This window comes from Neovison vison, chromosome 3 (assembly GCF_020171115.1).
Source record: "Neovison vison isolate M4711 chromosome 3, ASM_NN_V1, whole genome shotgun sequence".
NCBI lineage: Eukaryota > Metazoa > Chordata > Mammalia > Carnivora > Mustelidae > Neogale > Neogale vison.
In genome coordinates this window covers 10,092,170-10,116,210 of record NC_058093.1, presented here as the reverse complement: position 1 = coordinate 10,116,210, position 24,041 = coordinate 10,092,170, and the positions used below count along the sequence as shown (strand labels likewise).

The 24,041-nt window shown below is 37.8% G+C and overlaps 1 pseudogene; it reads left to right on the top strand.

Moving 5' to 3' along the window:
- Positions 1-780: 780 nt before the first annotated feature.
- LOC122903468 lies at positions 781-1,179 on the top strand (annotated as a pseudogene).
- Positions 1,180-24,041: the final 22,862 nt, after the last annotated feature.

Sequence of the window (24,041 nt, the reverse complement as noted above, 5' to 3'; positions counted from 1 at the left end):
ATTAAGTTTTTTATTTTATTGAGGACTTTGCTCCACACATTTAAGAACTCCCACAGGAGAGACTCTCTTTCACACCTCTGCTTCCAATACCATCAGTAGAGGGTGAGTATTTTTCCCTTATAGTGGTGATATATTTGTTTCCTATCATCCACAGATACACTTTTCAAATATTCTTACGTCTATTTATCTTCATTCACTCTTAATAGTGTCGTACTATAAATAATTAAAACTTTACATAATTATTTCAAAATATGAATTTTAATAGGTTCAATGTTAATTGGAGTGCAACAGCTATAGGTTTTCTTTCCCCATAAGAGTGATATCGTGGCTTTGGAGTCACACAAACCTCAGATCCATGAGCTCTGTCATCAGATAGTTGTGTGACCATCAGGAAGTTATATAAATGCTCCAAGCTTCTAGGCAGTCTCCAAAAAGAACAAGATATATGTTCCCCTGAACTTCTCCCTCCTACCTGCTGCTAGAAGATAGTAACAAATAGAGTCTATGGCCCAAAATAGAAACCATGTTTTGACAATAGTAGAACAGACCATTAGCTGAAAACTCCCACTTAGATTAAATATTACTTGAGAGAGAATTAAATGTCTACCTTGGTTGAAACATTCTATTTTGGGGATACCACATTACAGTGGTATGGCTTATCCCAGTTCTAACCATTGTGTGGAGAAGAGTTTGAAGAAAGAAAAACATGGAAGTTAGCTTTCTTTTTGTCTGACATCTTAGCAGGGTTGCAGGGGTGGCCACTGCTCTCTGAGCTTCACAATGTCACCCAAAGGCAACAAGAAGAAGAAATATGACAGAAAGTCAAAGCCAAAAAGACAAAGACCCAGGGAACAAATCTTAGGGAAAAGTCAAAAGAAGAAAGTGGTCCAAAGGCAAAGTTGGGGACAAGCTCAATAGCCTGGTCTTGTTTAACAAAGCAACAAAACTCTACAAGGAAATTCCCAACTACAAGCTTATAGCCCTAGCTTTGTTTCTGAGAGACTAAGGGTTCAAGGTCCTCTGGCCAGGGCAAACCTTCAGGAGTTCCTTAGTAAAGGACTTATTAAACTGATTTCAAAGCACAGAGCTCAAGTAATTTACACCAGAAACACCAAGAGTAGAGATGCCCCAGCTGCCGGTGAAGATGCACAAACAGATCCCACCAGCTGTACATCTTAAAAGACAAAACTTCACTAAATAAAAACAAAGTAAAACGTGGAAGTTATAAAATCACTTAGGAGTTTACTGCAGAAGTCCAGGCTCAGGTGGTGGGGCTGGGAAGTTGGGGAAGTAAAGAGGTCCACTTTGAGGTGATGGGTTGAATAGGTGATGGGGATTAAGAAATGCACTTGTGATGAGCACCAAATGTTGTACAGAAATGTTGAATCACTATAATACCTGAAGCTAATATTACACTGCATGTTAACTAACGAATTTAAATAAAAACCTTTTTAAAAAGGACACACTTTGAAAGTGCAGTCAAGGTGAATTAATGATACACTAAACGTGGAGGGAGTCGTCAAAGGTGGCTCCCAAGATTCTAAGAAGATAGAGGTATTATTTACTTATGAAGACCAGAAGAGAAGCATATTTCTAGAGGAAGATCAAGAAATTTAAATATGGAGGGGCACCTGGGTGGCTCAGTGGGTTAAAGCCTCTGCCTTCAGCTCAGGTCATGATCCCAGAGTCCTGGGATCGAGCCCCGCATTGGGCTGTCTGCTCTGTGGAGATCCTGCTTCCTCCTCTCTCTCTCTCTCTGCCTTCCTCTCTGCCTACTTGTGATCTCTGTCTGTCAAATAAATAAATAAAATCTTTTTAAAAAAATTTAAATATGGAAAATTTGCAATACATGTGAGACATAAACATGGTGCTGTCACATCAGAAATGAAGGGATGAGTTTGAATTCGAACAAATTTGTTCCAGAGGTAATTTGAAAGTAACTTCTCTACTCAGTCATCACCCTTGGAATCATTGCTCAACACATCCCCAGTATAAAGTACAAAACCAGCACAACCATCCAAATACCACCCTAAATTCTTAAGGAACAGTATGGGGTGCCAAGTCAACCATTCCTCCACAAGGAAAAATCATAATTCTTTTGGTCTGTCTATTGGTTTTATTTTATGGCCTTTCCCTTTGGGGTTAATTGACTTTAATACATTCTTTAATCCTTATGTGAAACATTCAGATATTTCTGTTTAATCTTTCATTGTAATTGTGTATATTTCATATGTGTTTTCAAAATTCCATGTCTAAAGTTTATTTCTAAGATGTCTTTATCCAAACAATCTCTGAGATATTTAGATGCCAAAATGGCAGAGAACATCTTAGGGTGTTGGTGACTGCAATCTATATAAAGAATTAGTAAAGGAGGTAAGACAAGAGAGAAAAGGGCTTTATAAAATTTTATCCAGAGGTCAAAATTTTAACGTATGTCTCTCTTATCTGAAAGTACTCATTCAAATTATATTAATCATTTTGATAGTGTTTTTGAATGTAAGAAAGAGAGAGAAGCTTCTGACTTGATTGCCATGGTTCTGGGAAAGGTGTTGTGGATGTGCTGCCTTCACGAAGCCAAAAACATGCACAGTAATCTTCTCAGCTCTAAGGAACACTCCCCAGCTGCACATTTATACACTTCCATGAACTAATTGAAAGTGGGTTCAGGGAGGAACGCCTGGGTGGCTCAGTGGGTTAAGCGTCTGCCTTTGGCTCTGGTCACGATCTCAGACCTGGATGGAGCCCCCATGTCAGGCTCCCTGCTCAGTGGGGAGCCTGACTCTCCTCTCCCTCTGCCTCCTGCTCTGCCTACTTGTGCACTCATGCTCTCTCTTTCTTTCTCTCAAATAAATAAAATCTTAAAACAAAAGAAAGAAGAAGAAGAAAGTGGGTTCAGGGATCCAATAGGCATTTTATCTTATCATCCCTTGCTAACATTACTTTTTTAAAAGAGCTGAAGAAAGAAATACCTTGGAAGACCACTTCCTGTCCATTTATATCCTAGAACGGATCCTAACAAAAACCACCTGCTGGCCAGCCTAACGAGTTATCTTAAGAGAAGGAACCATAAACACATTCATTTTAAGGTATTCATCTTTTAACTATAGGCCACTAATATTAAATGATAGCTGCCATAAACTCTAATTGGCTAAGGTGCATTAAAGCCAAAATACTCATATTTAACTTACGGATTTCTGGAAGCATCTCACAGCATGTTTCCTTGCAGCTATAACCATTTTAACCCAGTTTATTTATTTTAGACTCCAAAATTTAAATAGTGTGCTAAAAAAAAAAAGCATAAAGACTTTACAAAATCATTATATGATGCAGGCTATTGGCACAATGTATAAAACAAAGAAAAAGTATGAACATTAAGAGCCTTCCTCCTGCGTCTTGATGTTAAGTCATCCAGCAGGCCCAGTTCCATTGGTTTCCATCAGTCGTTACCCATGATGATAACGGACCAGAACAAATAGGCAATTTGTCAATTACTCTCATTTTGCCCAAACATCAGAGCCCTTTCCTAACCAATCTACCTAAAGGTTTGCAATTAATCTTTTTATTCTCCTTCCTACCAGCTATGGAGGAATTAATATATAAAAAGGACACAAAGATCAGATGAGAGGCAAAAATAAAAGGAGGAGAAAAAGAGGGCAACTTAGATAATTCTCCAACTGGATAACGAGCTCCTGAATAATTAAGAATCTGCTAAGAAATGGTGCCCATTTTGAAAGTTCTCTTTTAAGTCAAGGGCAAGCCCTTTAAAGAGCTTGTAAATGCTCCACTCATATGTGCTTTGTTCCTAAGAGCAGGTACTTTAAAATACTTCCTTTATTAATTTTTCACTTTTTATAGATTGATCCTAAGCCTCACCAAAGAAGGGGAAGGAGAAAACAAAACAAAAACCAGCAGACGTGAGTAAATCAGGATCCCTTCCCTAGTGGATGAGATCTTCCTTTCTTTTAATATAGCAAAATGCTTAAAATGCTGTCTTCTATTTCTTCACCATTGTGAGCCCCATCTCCTCACCCCACTTTAATACTAACTCAAGGCCACCATATTTATGCCTCCTTCCAAATCCCTGCAGTGCCCAAAACAGTGTCTTAATCATAATAGGTGACTAAGGAATAGCTCTCAAATTAAACTACATTAAAAACACCTTTCTGCGCGCGCACACACACACACACACACACACACACACTATAATGAGTTATCAAGAAAGCCAAAAGTATCTAGAAAGGGAGGATAACTCTGTCTGGTGTGGCAGAGAGATATCTCAGGGTAACAATTCCTAAACCATCACAAGCTAAATACCCTGGTTCTCAGCAGAACCCCCTTTCACAGGTCCAGAGCACTGAAACTACCCACATCTCACCAGAATGGTGACTCTGTGTAATGTGTTACTGTTGAGCGGCCTTGCAGTCAACATGAGTAGCAATGGTCAAACAGGGAAAGTACGGGGAGACTTCCAGAAGCCTAAAACAAACTTGGAAATATTTTGGATCCTTAAGTCACACATGTCTTATTCATTCACTACTCGAGAGAATTTATTCTAAAATAGCCCAATTTTGCTCCATGAAATATATTTAACAATCTAGCCCTCAAAAAAATTGGGAATATACATGTAAAGTGACTAGAGCCCTATAGTTTCAATAACTTCCCCAAACATCTTTAACTTCATTTCCCGGGCACCTGGGTGGCTCAGTTGGTTAAACCTCTTCATTTCCCTGCCTTGTTAACTGACCTTGTAATAATAGAAACATTCAAGAAAGAATTTTACATAGTCATTTATACATCAAAAGGGCTTTAAACCTGGGGAATAAAGGGCTCTGTCCCATGGTCTCAGTTGGTGAAAAGTTGGTTGTTAGTTGGTTAGTAGATAGGTTAGTTGGAAAAGGGCAAGAAGTCCATTCTAATACCCCCCAAATCGTACTTAATAAGGCCATCACTAAACAGGAAGACAAAATCCACCAGTCCCATTCGTGTAAAGGTACTGGTAGCTTCTGCCATGAAAGAGAAGAAAATGGGTGGAACTTGGGTGGAGAGATTAGTGACATCATTAAGGACCAGACTTCGAAGTTGCTGAGCCTTATAAGCAACAGCTGAGCCCCCTGTAATTCTAGTCCAGGTTAATGACTTTAATCCTCTTTTAAAAAATAAAATGTGCTCTGAGTAGTATAAATTATAGCAACTCCTCCAGACTACTGCTCTGCAGTGAGATGGGCAATAGGCAAGAACAGAATGAGAATGACTTCCACAGACCTGATCTAAACACTTTTATAGGGACAAAGAGAGCCTGGGTGTGGCAGCTGGCAATAGACACTGCCTAGTCTGTACCTTCTCTTCTGAGACACCACCTACTTTCATTTACCTGTCAAGGTGGCCCTTATTTTCAACACAGTCAGAATCTATCCATGCAAAATTTAAGAGAGCAAGCACAGAATGTGACTTAGCCCTAACCCTTCACTTACCTTCCCTGCCAACCTGTCCTTCATTACCCTGATGTCCACAGCATCTGCTGTCTCAGAACTTTGATAATTAAAGCGTGAATATCACAAAGAGTGGCTTTCTACATTATTCAACAGACTATCCCTACAGAAAAGGAGAATAGAAGATACAATAAGTCAAATAAACCCTTTCCAGATAGAATAAAAAACTTTAAAAAACTTTGAAGAACTTTACCCATCCTTCTCCTTAGGTAAGAATTTCTGTAAGTCACAAATGCGATTAATAACCTGCAAATGCCCCTCAAAATGTGTCTGGGTGGTGCAAAAATGGTTCTCTAAAAATTACAGAGGCAAATGACCTATTGGATTACAGAATTCAGAAATTTCAATGTCTGTACTTTGTAGCCCAGCCGGCCTGGCCACTGATAAAAGCAGCTGTTTGATACAAATTGATAAACTATGGATCTATGAATTGTACATCACTTCTCTTAAGCTTGCAAGGAAATGAAAAGTATCAAAGGATAAAGCATAGGAGGAAAAGAAAGTCTCTTCACACAATAAACTATTAGTGAGGAAAATAAAAGCTGAGTTACTTCATTTTATTTTTAACCCCTTAATTTTTCACACAAAGTCATTAAATATAAAAGAATCCAAACATCTTTTTCTCAAGATACTGCACCCAACAGCTCAACTGCGAAGCAGGTGAGGTTTTAGTTCAGTCACAGAGTTTGCATGTATTCTAGTTTGTGAAAAACACATCTTTTGGAGTTGTGTTTCTAACAACCAAAATTGTATGGTTTCTCGAAGCAATGTAGTAACTGAAGATTCTCCTTGACTGATATTTCCAAAAGCATCTCTTTAAAATGGGAGGTTGATATGTGGTAAGTTATATGCTAAAAGGCCACTATCTTCTCTTTATAAAGGCATAATCTGGTTAAAAGCACCCAAATGGCACATATTCCATTTCAAACTACTTTCAATTACTTTTACTGCTTTTACCTAAAGCAATAGTAACGAATTTTTCTCTATTCCAGAAGTTCTATGACCAGTAGTCATTTGCACAAATTACTACACACTCTTCCATGCAGATTCACCCCATGGGGATGACTTCCTCTTCTCTCTTACTCAATGAGACATGTTTATTACAGGACAAAAATAGAAATGGAACAACTTTAGGCAGTAAGTTTGATTCAGTAAATGGACAGGCATTAGGCATATTGTTTTCCTTTTTTTCCATTACTCCGTAGCTTCACATGATGGATTAGAGAAAGCGTGAAAGATGATGCAAGTCAAAGAATGAGAAACAAAGACGGAAAAACACACAGAAAAAGTATTCTGTATCATTTATTTTGCTAGCTACCTAGGCACTGTTTTTGCCTTTTTCATGGTTTTTCATGAGAATTTCCAGCTGCCCAGAGTCCAAATGCATAGCTTTTCCATCCTCTACTTCAGAATCAAAACGTATAAAGTCTCACCCTTTGATTATTCCTATAAAATATCATTCAACCACTCACATCCCTTCTACCTAAACTTCTGAAGCTCCTGAAAGCTGACAAGATTAAGAGAAGGCATTTTTGCTGAGGATCCCAGTGAGTCACAGTGAGTCTGCTAATATCCGAGGTGCATCATTTCCAAGTGAAAAATGGGGGCTTTCCTGGCCACAGAACCAAGAGTAAAAGAGGGGAAGCATCTCTGTTCACCAGTAGAGAAACATACTGCTTCATCACCTGGAAGATGGAGCTGTGTCCCCATGGAGTGTTTATAAGATCACTAACATAAATGTATAAAACTGAAAGGAGGAAAATGTGTATAATAAACGTCACTATGGCACAAACAAAGCCAGAAAATGACTGACCTAGAAACTTTTCTTTGTTTATTCATGAACCTAATTTTAAAACCAATAATTAAGATGAAGAATAAACATTATCAATTACAATATCTCATTTAGTTATTTGACACATGCCCATGCTACAGTGTTCTCATTCCAGAAAGGTTAAAATTAAAGAAAAAATATCATCTAAGAAAAAAGATATCATCTAAATATACTAAGACAATGACTATGGACACGTTGGTATATTTTCTCCAGGTATTTTTCTAGGTCTATTTATTTTTATGTTATTGTGCCTAGATGTGTACATAATTATGGATCCTTTATTTCATTTACTGTTGTAACATCTAAGCTATTAACAACCCTTTATAAATAACATGTTCATGAATGAATTTGATCTTGAAATTAAGCAAAAGTAGAGACAGTGACTCATCAGCGAATTAGCACACATGTAAATAAAAAGAAAATTCAAAGATACTTTTCCATCATTAATGCTTCATCATGTTGTGTCCATAAATACTTTTCAAACTGTAGGATCTAGTGTAATTTAGGAGAGAAAAAGAAAGTTCCCTATCAATGCTTAATAACTTTCAAAAAAATAATCCATTTCAGAAATCTTCAGAACTAAAAACCATACCAGTGACAATAATGTTAGCCTGGATTCCACTCAGAACATCTCAAATATTTATCTAGAACATATCTCAAACATCAGCTATTATCTATCTTGCTTCTTTAAAAGTCAAGAGAATTTTTATATCAGAAACTGCCTGGAAGCTCCTAACACCTCTTTACAGTTAAGGCTTACTACCAAATAAACAACATTTACTTGCTTAATGTCATTGAGTACAGAGCCAGGAAGATTTAACCTTGACAGTTAAGCCATTTGTACTGAATAATAATGTAAATTAGAAAAAAAAATTACCTGTTCAAAATGAACTAATATATCATTCAGCATGTTTATTGAGCAATGCTAAAGGAAAAACTGACACTTATATGAAAGGAAGGTTCTAAATCTGTATATCTTTAGCTGAAATATATGCACATAATAACTAGATGCAGATATAGAGCAATACACCAATTCAAAAAAATCTCATACGACCAATTGGTATGAATGACCTTTGGTTCCAAATTGAAGCTTAATAGTTTGTGCATTTCTCAAAAAAAAAAAAATAGGTCCTTTTATGTGTTTTCCTAAAATAAATTACACATTATTTGTTTATTAATTTTCACAAGTGCTTGCCTTCACTTCAATAAGGCTGATTATAAGTAATGGTTTGCGTTATTATTCCCAACAAACTTCACAACCTTAAAATTTTCCATAATACACACAGGTGGTGGTACTCAAATTATTTTATCTTAGAAATAGAATCATGCCACCAATATGTCCCCTGAGAAAAATATTAATATTCCCCCTACACATATTTGAATCACAAGTCTGACCCAAGAAGAAAGATGTCTACTGAGAATCCTCCTCTCAAAGAATCCTTCCAGATGAGCCAGAGAAGTTTATATATCTAGAAACCAGTGTAGCTGTTTCCCCAGAATTTTTATAAAGGTGATCTCCAAGTTGATTTACATAATATCTGCATGTTTGCTTTGAAAAAGCTAATTTTGTTCATTACAATGCTCCTTTTGGTGTTCTACCTCTCTTCTTTGTATTCCTAGCATTAGCAAAAGGCAGAAGGCTACCCTCAGAATGAGAACACCAGGACATACCAGCAAATTAATACTTGAAATCTCAAAGGCAAGAGACACACAGAAGACGATGAATACACTGGGGAGGGGCTCCCTGACACTGCCAGCACCAAGATGAGTTTAGGTGATAATGGAGTCAGAATTAAATAACATTGAATTATACAGGGAGAAAGCCTTTTGATTCATTTTCAATCCTGATTACATCATGGAGAGCATCTAAGCTTGATGCCAGTTTTCAACACCACTCTAACAGTAGTTGTGATAAATTAAAAGTGATTTGCCATTTTTTGCCTTGAATCTGGACTGGACTTAGTGACTTCTAAACCAAGGGAAAGTGACAAAGGAGTTAGGCAACTTCAGAGGCTAGGTCAAAAGAAGCTCCAGAGTGTCCACCTAGACCTCTTTAGACACTTACTCTTGGAACCCAGCCACCATGTGTGAGAAGGACACACCACATAAAGAAGCAATGGGTAAGAGCTGCAGTAAACAGTCCCAGGAAAAGTCTCAGGAAACAGACAACATCTTTTGCCCAGCTGAATGCGAGAGCCATCGTGACATCCAGCCCAATCAAACCTTCGGATGAATCTTTCCCCAGCTATTGACTGAAACCGCATGAGAGACCACTAAGTGACAATAATCAGATGACCCAAGTCAACCCACAAAACCATGAGAGGTAATAATAAAATGTTACTTTGAGCCACTAAATTTGGGGTGGTTTGTTTGGCAGCAACTGATAGCCAGAATACTTCCTGCTCTCCCCTTTCAATAAAAGAGAATAAGCTCAGGTTTAGCACCTGCACAGGCCAATAGTAGGATATATAAAAAGACTGTTTTTTTAATCTCATTTACATTTATGGCAATTGATAGTGAGGGGTTTTTTTATTTATGGTAATGATTAGAAAGAGAAACTTCATATGAATATATTTAGGTTAGACAAATTTTTAAAATATCAAGTTAATTAAAATTTGAGTTTGAAAACTTGTAACGAAATACGTGACTGTGTACGGCTGACATTTGGGAAACATTACACAAAGAGATGAAGAGTGTTAACATGGGAATGTCCTAAAAGAAGAAACTAGAATCAGAAAACAGAAATCTGCCATTTTTTTTAGGAAAGGTAAAATGGCAGTGCAAGATCCAGAAGTGGGTTCAGCCTGTGCTTGACATTGTCCGAATCTCTTTATTCAGATGACACCACTTATTCCTGAGTTCTCATTGCAGGATCCGAGGGCAACTCTAACCTCTGCCACAGGGGTTGTTTGGGGTCTCTGTTTTGGGGGGCTCCTGATACTGTTTACTCCATGCAAGATTTTAGAGGTTTAAAAAAAAAAATCACAGAATGCCCACGGAAGTTTGACAAGTTATTTGGAACATGCCACAAACAGGAAGTTCACACATGTTCTAAAGCAGCAAATAAGGATTCATAAAGATGACAGAGAAAACGGGATTCATGAAGATGAGAGAGAAAGCAAAAGCAAACCAAAGCCATAACAGGCAGACAACACAGTTTGAATACAATAAAAGATGACCTTCAAAAAAAGACTGACTTTGATTCAGAACATGTTTGGAATACATAAGAAAGGAAAATGGATGTGCTAGGAAAGAAACAACTTGAAATATTATACTTAAGAGCATTTGAGACTGAGCAGAAAAGTCAGGTCATTGGTTAGAAGAGAAATCAAAATGAGAGGAAACAAATGGCAAAGGTGTGGGAAAGGTTTTGGCAGGAGGTTTTGCAGGTACAGAGGAGGTCTCAGAGAGTAAATGAGTGAGAGAATGAATGACAGTGAGTGAATGGAAAAAAACGTAACTTAAGTAGAACTTGTAAACATTACCATTAATGACAGATGTTCTTGGGCTTTTGTAGTTATCAAAAGAGCCTACGATTTCCTCAATAAAATACACACTTGAAGAGTGTCTGGGGGGCTCAGTAAACTAAGGGTCTGCCTTCGGCTCAGGTCATGGTCTCAGGGTCCTGGGATCAAGCCCTGAGTCAGGCTCCCTGCTCGGCAGGGAATCTTCTTCCCCCCCTTCCCGCACCCCAACTTCCGCTTGTCTCTCCCTCCCTCTCTCTCAAATAAATAAAATCTTTTTTAAAAAAATACGCACTTGAAAGATGTGGTACAGACTCTCCTTGGCTGTGAGTGGCTCCAACACACCAGCCTTGCATTCTCAGTGTCATAATTACAATTTGACATAATTATAGATCAACGCACTGCAGAACTTAAGATTCATTCCCAAATACTGGAAACCGAAAATTTAAATCTGGGAAAGCCAAGAGTCTATCATATTCACTTGGGAAGAAGTTTCTTCCCAGAAGCTGAACACTGATGACTGATTAAGCAATCCACTGGCTAGAACTTAGCCACCCCACCCAAAATTCAAGCTAACTGATTTTTTTTATCCAATTGTGTTTTAAAACTTCCCCCCACATACTTTTACAGCATATAAACAAATCCTTCACAACTCTGAAAAATTTGTTTTATATTTTTTAATTTATCACTCAAACATTTGCAGATTTTTTTCTTAAATGCTTAAATGTTTTCAGTTTGAGAAACTGCATGTGCTGTTCATAATTTCCTAACCAGTACATTCATAAATTCATTTTTATGAATTATTAAGACTATTAAGAATTACATCACTATCCACAAAAGTCTATCAGGAAAAATCAAGACAGATTCTTAATCTTTTTACTTATAAGCACTTCTCCATCTTAAAAATAGCTGTTTTACATTACATCTCAGGATGGTCTACTGCTGTAATTAATTCAATAAATTGGTTGGAAAACCAGAGCTAGAAATTTATATTCCCTTCACTTTATTCCATGTTCAATTCTAGGTCATCCCCAATTATTAAGTAAACCCTAAATGTTTAATCTCTAAGTACTCAGAATTTTCAGTCAACCACTTACATCCTCAGAATATGAATATTTTTCTAATCATGACCTGCAAAATGAGAAGCATATTTAACTGAGCTGCCGCCTGCCCCATGGTGACAGACGGATCAGCATAGTACTTGACAGCTTGGCTCTGGAATCAGTCTCAGCTCTGTGGGACCTATAGTAAAGACCATAAGCTCTCTGTGCTTCAGTTTCCTTGTCTATAAAGTGTTGATGATGCTCATGGGGTTGTTGTGAGAACTAGTGACGTGTGTCACATACTTCACATAATGCATGGCACTACATACATTTCAGCTGCTACTCTTATTGCTGCTGTTACTAAAATTTACCATGATCAAAATTAACTCAGATCTATAAAGTGAATACATCAGAGCTCCCTTCACTGTCAATACCAATGAAGATCCACCTGAAAAGATCTTTGTAATATAACTGCTTTTAATCTCCAGCAATTAAGAATTTAGCTATCATCCTGCACTTGGTATCTCTATCAGTGCCCAGAATTCTGTATAGAGGGTGCTTTCCTTAAGGGGAAAAAAAAACCACAGAAACATAAACTATAGAGATTATAATGCAAGATTGCATAACTTAAATTATAAAATAACGACTTCAACATCTGTAGAAATTCTAAGATCAGTGTGGGCCAGAGAAGTCAACTGATATTTTGGAAAAGATACACAACTTCTATTAGACCTTAAGCTCCAAGAAGTTCATTTCATATGGAGAGACAGTATGATCAAAAGTACACAAGTTTGGGCGGGGGGTGCCTGGGTGGCTCAGTGGGTTAAGCCTCTACCTTCAGCTCAGGTCATGATCTCAGGGTCCTGGGATCAAACCCCACATAGGGCTCTCTGCTCAGTGGGGAGTCTGCTTCCCCCTCTCTCTGCCTACTTGTGATCTCTCTCTGTCAGATAAATAAATAAAATCTTGAAAAAAGAAAAAAGTACACAAGTGGGAACAAATGTGGAGAATGCATAAAAATTAAGTGACAAAAAAATGGAGACATCTTGGTTGGTAAGTCTCCAAGCATAAACTAAAGGAATATTTGCTTGTTTAACAAATTAAAATTCTACTTATATTTTTAATTTCTACTTCTACCTGTTTAATTAAATCGCGTTTGTTAGAAGCTTACATCTGCAAGTTATTGTTTTTTTTTTTTAAGATTTTATCTATTGATTTATTTGACAGAGAGAGAGACAGCGAGAGAGGGAACACAAGCAGGGGGAGTGGGTGAGGGAGAAGCAGGCTTCCTACTGAGCAGGAAGCCCAATGTGGGCCTCCATCTCGGGACCCTGGGATCAGGGGCTGAGCCGAAGGCAGCCATTTAATGGCTGAGCCACCCAGGTGCCCCACATCTGTAAGAATTAAATATGAGTATGTTTTCTGCATGTCAATATTGATAATCAAGTCATTCTTACCACATCTAAAAGCTTCCCCCGCCCCCGGACTTTGACAAGGACCCCAATTACTAAAGGTGCCTCTTATTTTTATATTTCATAGGTTCCATGCCATTGTAACACTCAACAAAAGATAGATTCCTAACATAATCTGAGCGTGCCCCTAAAATTCATATATTGAAACATAACACCCAATGCGATGGCATTTCTGGGTGGTACCTTTGGGATGCAATTAAGTCCTGAGGGCAAAGTCCTCACGAAAGGGATTATTGCCCTTATAAAAATAGGCCCTAAAGAGCTCCCTCACCCCTTTGCCCTGTGAGGTTACAGCAAGAAGACAGATTTCTATGAACCAGAAAGTTGCCTTTTACAGGCATCAAACCTGCCCACAACTTGATCTTGGGCTTCCTAGCTGCCAGAACTGTGAGAAGCAAATTAAAATAAAAGTTGTTTGTAAGCTGCCTAGTTTATGGCTCTCTCTTATAGCCACCCAAATGGACTAAGACACTTGCTATTATTCAATATAAACCAAATTTTCAAAAGAAATAAAATCACTAGATACCAAAGGCACAAATACACCTTTAATTTCATTTCTATATCCTTTTTCATTAAGCTGGGAAATTAAACCACTCATAAATCAAAACACAAAGGGCTTGCATGCTTTGGTTTGCAATGAACGTTAAATTGGTTTGCAAATAATGCTGGGTATTCTTCCATTTTGGGAAAATGGCTGCAAGAAATTTATAGAAAATATCCCAACTCATTCCACTCTTAGAGATATATATTTTTCTAGAGGGCACAAGACGATAACAGGTGTATCCTTTTATACCAAGTATGTCCATAATAACTACAGTAATTTGAATATGCATGAGCTATGTGGGCAACCTTAGATACTTTATCATATTTTATTGTATACTTATTGTTTTATAATCATTTCATTAATTTCAATTACTTCACTTAGCAGAAATGTTAAAAGAAAATGAAGCAGTCATTTGGTTAATAATAATTTTTCAAAAGATAAGGATACTATTTCAGGAGCTAGAAAAAAAAAATAATTTCCAATGCCAAGAAATTAATTTCAGTCTTCCTCAGGTTCTCTGTCCTCTGCTGTCACTGATGGAGCATCTCATACTACCGCGTGGTATCCATTTTCCTCGTGTTTCACAAACCTCTCAACATAAAAAGCACTAGCAGGAAAGATGATACAAGCAAGCCTCCCAGGGAGCATTCTGAGACAGTCAGTGGAAAAGTTGTCTCTACAAGATTGCCCTATAGGAATAGCTGTACTATTCTCAATAATATTGTCCTTAAATATAAATTCAAATGTATAATTTGGGAGGCCAATGACAATTTTTGAGTTACAGAACTAAAATACCGAAGAATAAATAAGAACCCGGCTATTATTAACTTTCTGTCAAAGGATAGTGCATATTATCTCAATTAATCATCACAATGATCTTACATCATAGACATTATTATCCTCATTTTACACATGAGGCCATTAAAACACAGAGAGGTTAAGGGGCTTCCCTCAGACCACTAAACTAGTAAATGGTGTGGCCAAGATTCAAACCTAAGCAATCTAACTTAAAGACTTGTAATGTTTCTTCTAGTGACTTAACATAATGACAGTAAATTTTTCATTCATACTACAAGTCTAATACAGGTCATCAAGGAGGCTCTGCTCTTCACGGTCACTTAGAAAATTAGGCATACAGAAGATATAAAGAAGAGTACCTGAGTGGCTCTTGATTTTTGGCTCAAGTCATAATCTCATGGATCAGGAGATAGAGCCCTGCATCAGGCCCGGCACTGGGTGTGGAACCTGCTTAAGATTCCCTCTCCTTGTCCCTCTGCCCCTCCCACCCCTTGCATGCACTCTCTCTCTCTTAAAAAAAAAAAAAGTATACAAAAAATAGATACATATTTCCTCACTCATGAAAAGCAGGAAAAGAAAATGTACAGACCTTATACCAGTTCTTAAAATTTCTTTCAGGAAGGAACATAAGTCATTTCCACTCTTGTTTCATTGGTCATCATAAGTCATGTGGCTATGCCAAACTTCAAAAGGGATGGGAAATTTAATCTGACCATGTGCCAAAAAGGCAGAGCGCCAAAATATTTTGGAATAGAACTAATGACAACCATAAAGGGAGTCAATGAATAAACGTTTCAAAGACAAAAGGAAAAACATTAAGAATTGGCAAGAAGGTTGAACCTCCAAGAATAACCTCAATATTTTTGAGTTATGTTGAAATACCACTATGGTAAATGGTATATAGGACGAAAGCACCATGAGGGGAAAAAACCATGTTTCAGCAGAAAAGTATGCATTGTCTAGGAAATACCTCACTAGGTTATCTGATGATGATTTTATGGGTGTTATTCTACAATTCTGTAAATTGCAGATAACTGCAATCCAAAACAAATTCCTGTCTATAGACTTGTAAATTCTATGTTGTCCAGTAGAGGTTAAATTGACTTGTGTTGGAGTGCCCGGGTGGCTCAACAAGTTGAGCACTGGTCTTATTATTTTGGTTCAGGTCATGATCCCATCGGTGGTGGGACTGAGCCCCGCATGGGGGCCCTGCACTCAGTGGGGAGTCTGCCTGGGATTCTCTCTGTTCCTCTCCCTTTGCCCCTCCTCACCACTCACTTTCTCCCTCTCTCTAAAATTAAATAAATAAATATTTTTTTAAAGATTGACTTATCTCCTTCATGCTGAAAAAAAGCTAGTTTTGCCTCTACTTGCACAATTGTTTCAATATTCTTGATCTATAAATGTGTTTCATACTTAGATTCTTTTTTAAATGGTTAGAGCATCTTCCTGGCTCCTTCATAAACAGTTAAACAAAATTTTCAACACTCTAATTTTTATATCTGCATAAAAATCATGATTTTACCTTTTAAAATTCTTTTTTTTTTTGGTGGATATTAAGAAGGGCACATATTGTATGGAGCACTGAGTGTGGTATATAAACAATGAATTTTGGAACACTGAAAAAATAAAGTAATAAAATTCTTTTAACCAAACCAATTATTTTTATAATAAACTTTAATTTTCAAAACCATTTTATAGAAAAATTATGAAGTTAGTACAGAGTTCCCATATACCTTCACATTCAGCTTCTTCTATTAACATCTTACATTAGAATGGTATATTTTTTATAGTCAATGACTCATTAATGATACATTATTATTAATTGAAGTCCATACTTCATTCTGTTTCAGGATCCCATCTAAAATACCACATTACTTTTTTTTTTTTTTTTTGACAAAGAGAGAGATCACAAGTAGGCAGAGAGAGAGGAGGAAGCAGGCTCCATGCTGAGCAGAAAGCCCGATGTGGGCCTCGATCCCAGGACCCTGAGATCATGACCTGAGCTGAAGGCAGAGGCTTAACCCACTAAGCCACCCAGGTGCCCCTAAAATTTAATTTCATGTCTCCGTAGTTCCTCTTGGCCATGATACTTTCTCAGAAATCCTTGTTTTTGATGACTGAGAGTTTTGAGGAGTATTAGTCAAGCATTTTGTAAATTGTCCTTTGATTGGTATTTGTCTAATGTTTTTCTCATTATCAGACTAGAGTTGTAAGTTTTGAGGAAGAAGATTATAGAAGTAAAGTACCATTTTTATCACATCATATACAAAATACATGCATACTATCAAATGACTTATCACTTTGGTGTTGATCTTGATCATACTGGCTAATATGCTCCAGATCTCTTCACTGTTAAGTCACTTTTACCCTCTTTTCTATACTGTTCTCTTAACATCAGTATGAACTCATATATATTGATATTATAAATTATAACGCTATACTTTTTCATTTTATTTTGTTACTCAAATACTTCCAGTTTGGCAATTGGGAGTCTTCTGGTTGGCTCCTGTGTCTCTTTGATATAACTCCTCATTGTGGGCTTTTGTTGTTGTTGGGGATTTTTTTTTTTTTTTTTTTGCGATTTGTTTTTGTTACTGTTATTTTGTTTTGCTTTCTTTTTGTTTTGTTTTGAACACTTCCTTATTTTCTAGTACTGTAAGATGCTTATAGGCCCAGCTTGCATACATCCTGCCCAGTTCTGGAATTATCCACCTCTCTAAGGAACCCTGGTTCCTTTTACTGGAGAGTGGTATTAGAAACCAAGATCTGACACTAGGTATGCTAGTTCCTACCAGAGTGTCATTGTTTTTAGGTACTCTCAGCTGTCAGAGTAAGGAGATACATGTGCAAAAATCAACCCACATGAATACAGACATAGCTATAAATATTACTAGATGTATCCTCTTTATCTACACTAAGCTAAACATGATGAGATTGTACTGATGTCTCCAACTTTCATCCATAAGGACATGAATTATTCTAGCCTCCTCTCCTGGCTTATTTGTAAACTCCCACTCCAACAATGAGAAACCTGGCTCCCGCCATCTACAACTCATTTATTTAATTGTTCAACTCCAGTACACATATATAACAGTATTAGAATTGTTCTCCCACATCCCCATGAAAAACAGCTTTTTTCACCCTAGTACAGTGCTTATGCACTATTTTTTTTTTTGCCTTTAGTCTTACACACTCATTTCCAAAGTTACTTAGGTCAGCACCCTTTTCCATCACTCCCTTCAGTGAAGCTGTTTTAGACATTTTTAATACAGTTAGATTGTTTTGTCACAATCTGCATTCAATCCTGGGATCCCCTGACCTCATAAATGAATTTTTTTCACATATTAAGGTTCACTCTCTGTGCTATAAAGTTCTATAGGTTTTAACAAATGCACAGTATCACATATCCACAGTTCCAGCGCCATACAAAATAGTTTCACCAGCCTAAAAATTCCCGTGCCTCACCTATTGGATCCTGAGCCATTGCCTGCTGGCAACCACTGATAGCTTTACTGTCACTACGGTTTTACCTTTTCCAGAATGTTGTCTCATCGGAATCATACAATATGTAGCCTTTTACCTACCAATATGTTTTAAGGATTAATCTACATCTTTTTGTGGCTTGGTAGATCATTCTTTTATCACTGAATAAAACTTCATTGTATAGATACACCACAGTTTGTTTATCCCTTCACCAACTGGAGGATATCTTGGTTGACTCCAGTTTTTGATGATTATTAGTAGAACGACCATAAACATGTGGAAGTTACCATAAACATTCACACACAGTTTTTTACATAGATGTAAGTTTTCAAATCAGTTTGGTAAATGCCCAGGAGTGCAGCTGCTGGATTGCATGACAAGACCATTTTCAGCTTTGTAAGACAATGCCAGACTGTCTCCCATGGGCGATGAATGAGAGTTACTGCTGTTCCACATCTTGCCAGCAATTAGTATTGTCAGGTTTGGGGGGATTTTTGCCATTCTAAAAGATGTGTAGTGGTATCATACTATTGTTTTAACTTGCAATTCCCTTATGACAAATGGAGCATCTTCTCATATGCTAATTTACCATCAGTATATCTTCTCTAGTGAAGTATCTATTCAGCGATAACTTTTTAGCATAATTTTCCCAGGCAATGGGTATCAGAGTCCCCCCTCAATTTTCCCTTCACTATAGTTTTGGGCAGCATCTAATATGCAATATGCAACTTGAATTGGCCTTCACTCTTACATTGTTAACTATTACTTCTTCCTCTTTAAACTGCTTCAGCCGGTGATGATGATGATGATGATGATAAAACACATTATTAATGTGTTTTGACTATGAGCTGTGTGCCAGATACTCTGAGTACAGTGTATGGATTATTTCACTGATTCTTCACAACAACCCTAGAAGGAAGGTACTATCAGTATCCCTAGCCCCTAAATTAGGAAACTGAGGCTTAAGAAACACTGAAAAACTTGCCACGTTTATAGTTCATAAGCAACTGAGCCACTATTTGAATGCAGGGAGGTTGAGTCCAAAGTCTGTGATCTTAACCAGTATGGAATACCCACAATGCCTAAAAACTCAAGACTAAAAAGCTAGAAACAACTTCTATTTGTTCCCAGTTCATAAAATATTTCATTTTAGACACCAAATCAGATTATTTTTAAAAACTATTTTTAAAATCATCGCTACCTATGAAACAGGAATGAAACAACCATTTATCTCCACAAACAACTGGTGAACAGTCAAAATAATGTATCTTATTGCTGTAAATGTCCTGCTACTGAGTGAAGTACAGAGAGGCACAGACTTCCATGCCTCAAAGATGTCCTGCTTAGCACCAAGGCAGGTTTCAATATTTCCAAGTCCCAGCACTTCCAAAACCACAAGCAGCACAGACTTTGGCCCACAAGGTTCCTCGGCTACCCCAACTAAAGCTGCTATATTGTTTAATGCTAATTTAGCCATTTCTCCATTGTATGCCAAAAATTGTATGCCAAGTCTAAAAATTACAGCAACTGAGATACCTCAGGAACTGTCACTGGCCAAAGAGCAACCCCTCACTACCTCCCAGCCTCCCACTGTGAAGCCCCTCTAGCCATGTGACTTTGAACTTACAGTTCAGGGGGGTGTCAGCGCCTCATGGCAGTGAATGCTGTCGGGCTGGAAATCAATACCAGTGTCTGAAATCCTCATGGAGGATCAGCCAGTCACTTGCATGAAAGAGCCCTTGCTGTGAGAAGAGAGATGCTCTACCCACCTCTCCTTAGCTCTTCAGCACCACTCAACTGGGCACTTCATATCCTGCCATCACCAAGACTTTTTTTTTTCTTTTTAATCTTCTAAAAAGTAAAATTTTGAGTTTAAGCAAAAATTTCCCCATACCCACAGAGCTCCTGGAAAGAGCATCTTCTGACTATTTCCCCCTCTTTATTTCTCATTTAACACTTGAAATCCCTCCTGAATGCATTTTCCATTTAAATATGGTCAGGAAGTAAGAGTCTGACTTCTTGGCTCCCCATAAAATGGGACTGAATACATACAAATTCTGCTACTTTATAGTGCAATGTTGAAGCTGCCATGACTCTTTTTACTGGATGATCCTTAAGATCAGCTTTAATCATGTGAATCATTATTGCTTCCAAACATTAAAAAAAATATGAATCATTACCGTTTCCAAACATTAAAAAAAAATTTACCAGATAGTTAGAGATTAAACCCCTTCGGAGCTCCAAGTTTATTAATCACTTCAATCTCATTAAGAAGACGGGATTGTTCCTACCTGAGCTGCAAACTAAGGAGTGCAGCCAAAACAAGAACTCAGGATCTCTGGAACTCTAAATGGTATTTTGGCTCCCTGGGAAGAGTTCCATGTCCTGACAATGTTTTAAATAAATGCTCCTTTATCCAATTCTTACTTCCAACAAGATGAGTCATGTTACTTTAAGAGGAAACAGCAAACTCCGCTCAGCCACTATGTTGCTCCTCCCAGATACTACATCAGGGCCTATTGTTCTTTTATAACAAGTTATAACAAGTAGTGTCTCCCTGGGGCAACTGGGTGACTCAGTCAGTTAAGCATCTGCTTTGGCTCAGGTCATGATCTCAGGATCCTGGGATCCAGCCCCTGTTGGGCTCCCAGCTTGGCAAGGAGTCTGCTTGTCCCTCTCTCTCTGCCTCTCCCTCTCCCCTCACTCAAGCTCTCTCTGTCTCTTTCTCTCCAAATAAATAAATAAAATCTTTAAAAATAAATAGATAACAAGTGTTGCCTCGTGGTGCCTCCTGGAATTTTGCAGCAACTGCCTCACATCATGACCTTATCTGTACCAGTAAAAATGGGCTGAGACCAAGAACTGCCCCTTTCATCTCTATCCCCCGCACAAAGTAGGTACTCAATAAAAATTTATTGAACTAAGTGACTTAATAAGTCACCCAGACACATACAGGGCTCTTATCTGATAAATCTGTTTCACAATATCTCTTTCATGTGCTGAGGACATGTGTCAACAACTGCATATAGGACTATTTTTTTTACATTTTGTTTGCACAAAAATGTCAATCAGATATTTACTTTCATTCACTTTTCCCTTTTCCTTTATAGCTCATTTCACAAGGGTTGTAAATTACTCTCAGATGCTTTAACATTATGAATGTGCGAACAAACTTAAGCTAGTGTGTCAGTTACCTGAATCAGTGGCACACACTCCTGGGAAGGTTAGTTAACGTTTAATCAGGAGGGTCACACTATCAGTGGGTACCACAAATACTTCCAAACTCTTCATATCTCCCAGTCTCTTTAAATCTAGTCATAACTAGAGGGTTTACTACTTAGCATAATGAATGTTAGAAATGAGTGTTCATAAGAAAAAAATGGCTTATTATTTAGTGTAATGGGTGTTAAAAATGCAGTGTCATTGGCAAAATTCATGACATTCAAGTATATGAATGGGTTAAAAAATATTGAGAGATACTCTGCACTTTTGCATGGAAAGGGCATAGAAACCTGAAAGACTCTTCACCTCCACCCTCCGAGGTGGCATTGAAGGCTGATCCCTAAACAATCCTGTGTCCAGCCATAAGTTTGGAGGATTCTGGGAAGGAGTTAACTGAATCCTGCCCCTACCCTAGAATATTGTCTTTTTTGCCTTGAGTAAAGCTGTCATGCAATATGTGGACAAAACATTTCTTCCCTGATTACTTGCAACTCCATCAACAAGTTGAATGAATTGAATGAATAATAAATGTTTATCTAAAACTTGTCTCTGTGTATGATGGAATTTGTTCAAGTCTTACTTTCACTGTAACCCGGCAAGGGAGTGTCACGGAGAAGTTGACTTGTGCCTGTCCCTAACTACTAGAGCTGCTCTCTATCAGAAAGAACCTAGTAGTCCTCCATAACACACTGGCCTAGGTCAGTTTGCAGCTCTCCTGTAAACCAGTTACTGTTTGTTCCTGCTTTTATTTCATTTGCATTTTATGCTAAGAAAGCTTTAACTATGAAGCAGTCTTTTCTACAGCTGAATGTCATTGATGGAGAACATAATTACCAACCACATTAGGGTACGGGACTCCAACTTAGCAAAGTAGCACAGAGAGTACCAAATATGACGACCACATACATGAACACCTTCCCAGTCTTCACACAGGCACTTTTTGCCTAGTAACCAAGTTACCTTTGCCTCCAGAAGGAAAGAGTGAGGAAGACCCATGGAGTCACACCAAAGGGAAATCTGTTCACTTCCTATCCTTTATGCTAAAGTACACAGTTTAAGCTTTGCTCCCAACATTCCATTTCAACGTATTTAAGCTTACATTGTTGAAGTCAAAGGACCTTTCCCAAACCAAAATCTGAAGGTCCTGGGAAAAGGAGAAAGGTTTTACTATTCCTTGTCTAGTCAGAAAACCAAACTGATTATTCACAGACTGCAACTTCCTCAATATCACTGCGTGAGAGAGCAAGGGAATGAATGTATCTTCAACACCCCCTGTAGCAGTGTCCAATGGCGCAACTCACAATTTATTTTCAGTGAGGCCTCTGAAGGCTCTGGTAGTAGGGAATAACCCCGGAGCTGTTAGGATGCATGAGCCGTAACACCTCCGTCTATTTTCTTCAAAAGCATAACTTTCCAGAGATTGCTATGCATGCAAGGAATGCGTTCTAGGGGGGTCTGGAATGCTTCTCTGTGTGTTCTGGCAGGGACTCAGGGGCAGTGGATACTGCAGCCTGGGACAAAGGCACAGGCAGTGCTACAGGTCATTGAGCAAATGCCCAATGTTTTACTGAAAACTATCCTTGTTTCAATCAATATTATATTCTAAAAGTGTTCAGATACCAGACTCAGGATATTTGGCATTCCACACAAATTAAGTAGAATGCTAGAGAGAGAAGAGGGGGAAGGGGGTATCAGGAGCTCCCAGATTTCGCCCACCTAACATTCAGGATACCTGCAAGCACTGGATGACCTTCAAAAGGCAAATAAAATATACTGTGTCATGCAGTTCCAAATTGTTTCAAAGCCTGACTAAGTTTAAGAAAACTTGCTCTAAGAAAACCTTTTTTTCTATTCTTGACAGAAATTTGATTTTTGTATATTCTCTCAGAAGTTTCTCTTTTCCAAATTGCTAAACTATTATTAATAAGATCAATGAATCAATATCACAAATATGTGTTCTTGGGACTTTCAAATAAGGTGCATTGTCCCCAAGACACCAACATTCTGCATTATGATTTATTTTACAATGTGTGCAAGCTTAGTTTGTTTTAAATGAACACCATGTCCATTGATTTTACATCAAAGTGTAAAGCTTTTATTTCTTGATAGGCTTTATTCTAACCTCTCTCTTACAAGTTTGCATATCAACAACGAAGACACAAAGTTACTGGACTTAAAAGTAAATACCAAATGTGATACATATTACATTGAACACAAAGCTATTTACTTTCCTAGTAATTTATTGCAGGATATTTGACTTGGCAGAAAAGATTTAGAAATTAACTCTGAATTAAGCTGAAATTCAAGTTTAAGAGAATTTAAGGGGATTTTTCCAGGTTGCTGGGAAGAAAGAAATGTGGTTTAATACCTAAGGCCTATGGAAACAAAGAGATGAAGACTCCATTTCCAAGGAATTGCCACAAAGTAGGGAAGAGACAGACTTCCAATGAGAAACAGCATAAAAGAAGTTATGAAGTAAGATTATTAACAAAAACAAAATCAAAAAACTGAAAGGGCAAGACAAAGAACAGTGGTGGGGTCGAGGGAGGGCTCGGGATAAGAAAGGGGCTGACGCTTCTTGAGCCCTCCTCTAAGTGCTGCCCAAGTAAGATGGGCAGGATGGTCCGCTCAAATCTTCAACAGCCTTTCGAGTCTGATACAGTTTTATACAGAATGAAGTGAAGAATTATAG